Here is an 8,204-nt window from a genome sequence, read left to right on the forward strand (position 1 = left end):
CCTGCTAAAGCTACCGTCTGTTTTTGCACTGTTGGCAATGGTTGAATAGTAGCAAAGGGAAATGTTCTGGCCTGGCTTCCTGGCAAAGGGGTGGCAAAAAGGTAGGCCAGGTTGGGTAACAAAGCTGCATCAAAAGGTTGCTCCCGTGATGTACAGCAAGAAGATACCACCTTTTTAATCAGGTTGAAGGTTATTAAGTCTACTCCATTGGCAGACATGCAAGACACAGTACCATAATCCTGGAAGGCTGCAATATGGCTGGGGCAATAAACTGTAAGGAGACACCAGAGCGCCGGTATAAAAGCTTTGAGCAATGATCCCCAGACCCGGGCTCCTGAGCTGCAAATGTCTCTTCATCCCGTTCCCTCTGTATTAGGGAAGACTTCAAAGGGCTGGGTTTTAAGCCCAGGCCTTTCCTGCAGTGTATACCCCTCCTGGTCTATACTGTGGCTTTGCTCTTTTGAACTCTTTTGGCTCTGGTTCACACTGGCTGTGTGTGCCTGTCAGATATTTATAATCGTGGCAAGTAAAGGGGGGAAAGGACCTGGAGCACCTTTGTTGGAAGGGGGTGATGGCAGCTGGCCGCGCACGCCGTTCCCCTCCGCTTCACTGGCCTATTCCAGTGCTGGCATTGCAGCCTGCAGTGGCCCGAGTCGGCGGCTCTCCATCTGCCTTCCTATTACCATCCCCATTCACCCTCCAGGTCAGGCTTGAGAGCATCTCCATGCGAATCGCCGCATTGCAACTGCTCCCCTTCCCCGAAACTCACAGAGCAGGTAGTTTGGACACCGGCAGGTCTGAGGTTTCCAAGCCAAACAGATGGTGAGGAGGAGTGTGTGTGCATTGTGGGGGGTGGAAATTATCCAGCCAATAATCAGAGCATCGCAGCCCACCTACACAGCCGTGTCTCTCCCTCCAGCTGATACCGTAACGGGGCTCTCTATTTCAGAGCTTGTCTCTTGGCCCGAGCGCGCTGGAATTCCTGCATTTTTACTACTTCTACTTTCCTCTGCCTTGGCCGGCACCGCTGATCCCTGTCTCGGATCCGAGCCTTGTTTTATTTCATTCTCAGCAGCTGCCCGAGCTTCCAGACACTTGCAATGGCAGAAAGCGTGTGGAGCAGGACCGGTGTATTGCTGCTGTGATGGTCACGGAGCCCATCTGACTCCCCTGGGAGCAAAGGAGTGAAGCCTCAACCCCACCGCGGATCTATTTTCCAGTCATATGTTCTTCCTCTGCGGACTGAGAAATAGGGAGGCCGTGTGGTCTGGTAGGTAGGGCTTTGGAGACCCGTCTTCCATTCCTGACTCTGCCACTAACGTGCTGGGTGACCTTGGTCAAGTCCTTTGAGCCCCAACCTGGTTCCTCAGGTCAGGGATTGAGTTCATAGGTTGCTTCTCAGGGGTGATGGCTGCTTCTGCAATGGTACAAATAAAGACAGCAGCTGCGGGTCACTTCTCCTCCCAAAGGCCTCTGGTATCCTCCCGGCACCATCTGCTTTTTCCCTGCTAAATCCATTGCTGTTGCTTGTCAGTGCACGAGGATGTATTACATGAAGCCTAGCAGCCAGCTCCTGCTCCCAGTTAACAGACTTGAGTTTGGAGCTCAGGTTAGATCCAAAGCAGGCTTATGACCTGGATTGAGGCAGCCTGCTGCATCCACATCCAGACGCGGGAGCTGCCAGGTCCATCGTGCACGTAAAGCAGCACCGCGAACGCTGGCCTCCTGAGCTGCAGGTGTGAGTTTGCAACAGGATGACGGATGAGCACGCTGCACGCGCCAGCCAAGCACAGTTAAATATGGCTTTAGAAACTTCCAAACCTATGTTAGGGTGGGATATTTTTTTCTTTTCCTCCTACCGGCACGGCCAAGCGCCTCCATTACAAAGAAAGCAGCTCTCAAGTAATGGCAGGGGAAGAGGAGCAACAAGCCACAAAGGTGAAGGACCTTCCAAAAATGACCCAGATACATTGTTCTGGACAATAACTACAAAGAAATGTTGTGCAGGCCAGAGGAAAACCAGGATGCCTCCATTTCCAAACGTTCAAGCCTCCTCTTTCTAGCCTGGGCACTTTGCAAGTGATTCGATGTGATTAGATGTTCACATGTTTGCTTTGCAGTTCCCCCACAAGCAGCTTTTCTGCTGCTCCCTGTTTAAATATAGGCTGCTGCCTATATTTCCTATAGGAGACTTTCTGGGTCGGGGTCTTGCACTGAGTTTCTACCCCTTTCGCCTGCTGGGAGGGGAGACAGGGCACGAAGCAGTACGTCCCTGCCATGGGGTAACAGCAGAGTGAGGGGAGCAGGAGGCTGATGGGATCTGCTCGGAGGACTCACCACAACTCATTTGTGTGCAGGGGAATGAATTCCACATTTTGGAAAGCGAAGGACGCATTTCCCTGGCAAGACATTTTAATAAAGAAGGAGCAGCTGTTGGAAGCCGCTCAGGAAGCCTGAACTTGTTAGAGGGAGGCCTGGTGGGGACGCGATCGTGGGCAGCGGGTCGGGGAAGGCGGTCAGCGCTGCAGGGCAAGCACAGCTCATCATGTGGCTTCCCAACATCCCAGGCGGATACGGCCACATGCACGGGTGAAGGGCAGTGTCGGCCTATAATATATATATGTGCACTTACATACATGCACATGCATTAGATAGATAGATAGATATATCTTAATATCTCTATATCTAGAGATAGATAGATAGATAGATAGATAGATAGAAGTAATGTGACAGATAGATAGATAGATAGATAGATAGATAGATAGATAGATAGATAGATAGTAGTGGGCTCCTATACACGTGCACAGAGCCTGCTCCAACACACTGGAAATGTAGCACATCAGAGCAGACAATTAATCGAGTCAGCTGGAGCCCGGAAACGGATGAGCTTCAGCAGCCTTCCTCGGCACGTGTAGCATCGTCTCCATGCTGAAAAAAACGGTGGTGGGGCTCTTTAAAATAAAACACAGCCAATGAGCTTGACTTCACAGCACCCCACTGCCATTTTTTCAGTGCGGGGATGCTGATACATGTGACGCATGTGCACTTTTAATTAGTGCAGCTCACTAAAGAAAGAGCCCGGCACTGTGTCTCACAGCACATGTGAAAATCTCTAGTGTGACAAGCCGAAATAGTATGAAAGAAAGCAAGCAAGCAAGAAAGAAAGATGTGTTGTGATATACTGCATATGACAGAGAAAGACAGTAATGTGATAGATTGAAGTAATATGATAAATATGTACATACATACATAGATTTGTACATATATTCATACGTGCATACATAGAAATATGATAGACCAAAGTAATAAGCTAGATAGATATGTACATGCATACGTACACAGATTTGTACATATATTCATATGTGCATACATCAAAGCAATATGATAGACCAAAGTAATATGATAAATATGTACATACATACATGCATAGATGTGTACATATGTGCATACATAGAAGTAACGTGCTAAACCAAAGTAATAAGATAGATAGATAGATAGATAGATAGATAGATAGAAGTAATGTGATAGACAGAAGTAATAAGATAGATAGATAGATAGATAGATAGATAGATAGATAGATAAGGAGGGATGGATGGATGGGAAAACAGATGGTCTGCAGAGGAAATCTGGTAGTGAGATGAGAGTCCCTGTCTGCATTCTTCGCAGGATACCGGGGTCTCCAACTCTAGGAAAGACCATCCTGGGAGCTGTCCTCTCTGCGCGGAGGGCGTCAGGGCTTTGGCTGCACATCTGGCTTCGGGCCCCTCGCCCGCTCCCCCTTGGCCCTGGGCAGGGAGCAGAGCGCCTCCTGGTGAGCAGCTCCCACGCCCTGCAGCGCTGTGGCTTCTCCGCGGAGGTCTCTTTCCCAAGGCGCGGAGAGCAGGCCAAACCCGGCAGCAGCTGCCGAGTGCACAGCTGGAGGTGGCAGGGCTGCAGACAGAGAGCAACTTGCTGACAAGGCTCAGCTGAAGCCGGAGCTTCCTGGAACTCCCCGCGCTGCGGAGGCTTGGGGAATGATAAAATACCCCCCAGAGCTGTGCTAAGGGGCTGGCAAGGGCAGCAGTAGCGTTGCAGATGTGCCAGGTCCTCCACCCCCTGGTATCCCACGGCCAGCTCCACCCACCAGAACCAGTCCCCAGGAGGGGCCACTAAGGACACACGAGGCCACGCTGCCACGAGCAGCTCACTCTGCAACCGGAGTAGATGCATGCCCCGGGCATTTCAAGGCCTGAATGCCTCTTCCCCTGCGAGACTGGGATAGCCCCCAGGCTTGCTGTGTTCAGACTTCCCCATCTGCCTTGATATACACGGTCAAGTCAAGTCACAGAGGAGATGGGTTGGAGTCCCTGGGCTTTGGAAGCAGGACGTGGGACTAGTTAAGGACAGGGGGATCATTACCAGGTAAGATTCAGCCCTGTGCAAAACCTGGTGGCTTCAGGTTGTAGTTTATATCACTCCCAAGGGTGCAGATCACAACCAGAGTAATACCCACGTGTGCAGTTCGGTGACTTCACCCCATTTCCCAAAAGAAGGCGGCGAGGCCTCACACTTGGCTTCTGGTCCCCGTTCTGCCACCGGTCTGCTTGCTGGCCACTTCACAGCTCCGTGCCTCAGTTTCCCCATCGGGGACATGGAGATAAAGATCTTGGCTTACACGGTTCATTGCTTTGAGACGATTTGCAGCGATCCAAATGCTGGCCGCTGCCATCCTTCCTGGGAAAGCCTAGGTACTAGTAGTCAACCAGTATAAAGGTGGCAGAAACAGCACCTGTCATTGCTACGGGCGCATGTAGCTTAACAAGATAACCTAGGTTATTAGAGCGCTTGCCTTGCAAACAGAGGACTGAAAAAGGAAGGGGAAGCCACACGACTAGCTTTTTTTTTTGTCCCCCAGGTGGTTTAGCATTTTGCAGGAAAACAAGACAAAGCTGCCTGCCGTGTTCCCACTTCAGACTGAAAAAGTTTCACTGGGAAAAAATGCCATGCAAAATGGAAAATGCAGATAATGCCAGACATTTTCTTTGGGTTTTTTCCCCCTTCCCCATGGAAAAATATACAGTAAAAAAAGAGGAACGCAAGTGGTCAGGTTTGGAACAAAAGAGCTTTTCCCTCCAACAATTGCAACCAGCTTGAGCGTTGAGGTCAGGAATGCAAAGACCTGGAGTTTTGGGGGGTGACTCGGGTAAAGGTGCCATCACAGCCACATCCTGTGTCTGGCAGTTAGGAAATGCCAACTTTAGACTGGTCCATACAACTTCTATTCAAGCCCATATATATGAGGGTCCATACAACTTCCATTGGGCCCATATGTATAAGGGTCCACACAATTTCTATTTGGTCCCATATATATGAGGGTCCACACAATTTCTATTTGGGCCCATATATATGAGGGTCCATACAACTTCCATTGGGCCTATATGTATGAGGGTCCACACAATTTCTATTTGGGCCCATATATATGAGGGTCCACACAATTTCTATTTGGGCCCATATATATGAGGGTCCATACAACTTTGGGCCCATATATATGAGGGTCCACACAATTTCTATTTGGGCCCATATATATGAGGGTCCATACAACTTCCATTGAGCCCATATGTATGAGGGTCCATACAACTTCCATTTGGGCCCATATATATGAGGTCCATAAGGAGCTGGTTTGTAATGACAGACTCATTATCTCGCCCCAAGACCCCCGTCTCCTTCATCCAAGCCGCATACAAAGCAGTGCCCAATGTCATCCCATGCATATTACTAACAGCTTTTGCTTGGAGTTGACTGCGCAAGAGTTTCCATCAACCTCCGCCCCATCTTCAGGACCTCCTGAAATGGTTTTGATCCTTTCGGGTTGACATGTCCTAGGCAAATTTCCCCATCCAGGGGTGGGGGGTGGCTATTTGTTCTGTGCTAGTTCAATTAAATCGTTTTGTTTGTGGAGGAAGAGGCATCAGGTTTGAGTTGTAAGCCTGCAAGAAAAGAACGCACGATGTCCTGTGGGTTATGTGCCCCGCCAGCCTTCCAGAAAAGACCGCGGAGACGGGACATTGCAATGCTGCACGAAGGCCGTCATTAATGAAAGTCAGAGCGTACAGAGGATGTGGTTCTGGGCTTGTTTTCCACACTTCGGAGCATGCTTATGGTTAAGACGGGCCCGTTCAGTCTTTAGGTGGGCTCATCTCCTTTTATGATCAGGTTTGAGATACCATCATTTCTCAAGATTTATTCCAGTATGAGTTTCGAGCCAAATCCTCTATTTAGGTACCTGTTGGCAACCTATTTCAGCACAGAGCTAGATGGAAAAAAACACCAGTTCCTTTTCACAATCGATGTAAGAGGGAGAAAGGATTCTTAGTTTTGTTTTGGGGATTTTTTGTGGTTGTTGGCAAGGGGTGCTGTTTGCTTCATCGATTGGTTGATTTGTTGGGGGGGGGTCCCCTTTTATTGCTAACTTCTTGCTAAAACTTTGGGTTTTTTTCCAACAAGACTAACACCAAAAAAATTATTCTTCAATAATTTTCTAGTCCCAAGTTTGTATGATCTGGGAAGTATGCTCTTTTTAAACATTAAAAAGAAGTATTTCTATTTTGTGACTGAACACACTAACACTTGCGGGGGGGTGAATTTTCCTGGGAACATCGACTCGCTCCATTTAAAAAAATGTCCACGACAATTCATCTTGGTGAGAAACCTGGTTTTTTTCCTTTCTTTCTTGCAAAGCCCAAGAATTTGGACCAGGTTCATATTAAGAAAGAGTCTCATGACTCCACAGTTGAAAGGCAGGGTAGAGATACACCCTATAGACTAACTACATCACAGATGCATCAGCTTTTGTGTAGTGATATCCTATGCGATGGAAGGGAGGGAGAGGCACCGGTTTGGGGACATAAGCATGCTAGGAGAAGCACAGTCCCCCACCAAAACCCGGGAGATGCCTTCATGGACGGCAGCTTTGCATTGCTGCATTACAATCCTCGTTGCCAAAGGCCAGTGCCCTTTGACACAACCTTGTTTTTACTATTCAAAATGCTCATGTGATCCCCAGACAACTTTCTTTTCAATGGCAAAGCAATCAAAAGACACACAGACAAGATGCTTAGCATAAGAATAAGGCTTCCAAAGCTCAACATTGTCCGGTGATCCCAGGTTGGTGACTCTCAACCTTTTTAGACTCAAAACCCCCTTGTTAGACTCAAGGCCCCCATTAGAAAATGCTGGCTCTGATCTTTCACTTGTGTTTTGACTGCAGAAAATACCAGAGCAATTCTTCTGTTGCAAAGAGCTCAGGAATACCACAGCAGGTCACAGTGTTTTTGACACTGTGGATTCCTATAGGAAAGCTCTAGGTTTATCTTGTGAAGCATGCATGGGTATGTGTGCTCCTAACCGTGCTAATGAGCAGCGCCCTTAAAATAATCTTGCAGCACCTCCCGGGTGCCGTGGTTGAAAATTACTGTTTTATGTATTAGCAAACTCTTTGGCACATGAAATCTAGGCACATACTCGGGCACTGTTGGAGATTTAACCTGGGACATCCAAATGCACGCTCATCTTTGGAACCAGATAGACAACTTCTTGGAACCAAATAGACAACTTCTGCCCCTACCGGTCATCCGTGGCTCGACTATGCCGCAGTCGCAGAGATACCCAAGCAAGTTTTAAACTAGACACGAGGTAAATACATCCACGTTGAGCTGAGTTTCTACCCAGCTTCTGGGGTGGGTTTGTAGACTGCACTGAGCTCTGCAGAGCTCTGGTTAGACAGAGAACCAAGATGAAAGCTAGCTAGCTTATTGCTAACTGCTCCATCTCCCTCCACCTTTGCGGTCACGGCTATGATTGTCATATATACATGACCTTTTTTTTAAGCACGGATCCCCACTGTTAACCATAGTATGATGATATAACCCTAACCCTAACTTGTTGTCAAGCATGGATCCTTGCTGCTAACCGTATGCTCTGAGCCCATGCACTATGCAACCCTGCTAGAACAAAGTGCTTTTGGGGCCATTTATACTTCAGTCGTACCTAAAGCAAGGATTGCCATTGGCAGTCCCTGGATATGAGGATGACAGTCTTCCAGTAATTAGGGAAGACATAGGTGAGTCCATAAATGACTGAAAAGGCCAATCTGAGATCCACATGGTTGAGTGCAGACGTGGCCAATAGTTCTGGAAGGAAGCAGATGCTGAGGATGCTGCTCTTTC

Source organism: Alligator sinensis, unplaced genomic scaffold (assembly GCF_000455745.1).
Source record: "Alligator sinensis unplaced genomic scaffold, ASM45574v1 scaffold1408_1, whole genome shotgun sequence".
Classification (NCBI taxonomy): Eukaryota; Metazoa; Chordata; order Crocodylia; family Alligatoridae; genus Alligator; species Alligator sinensis.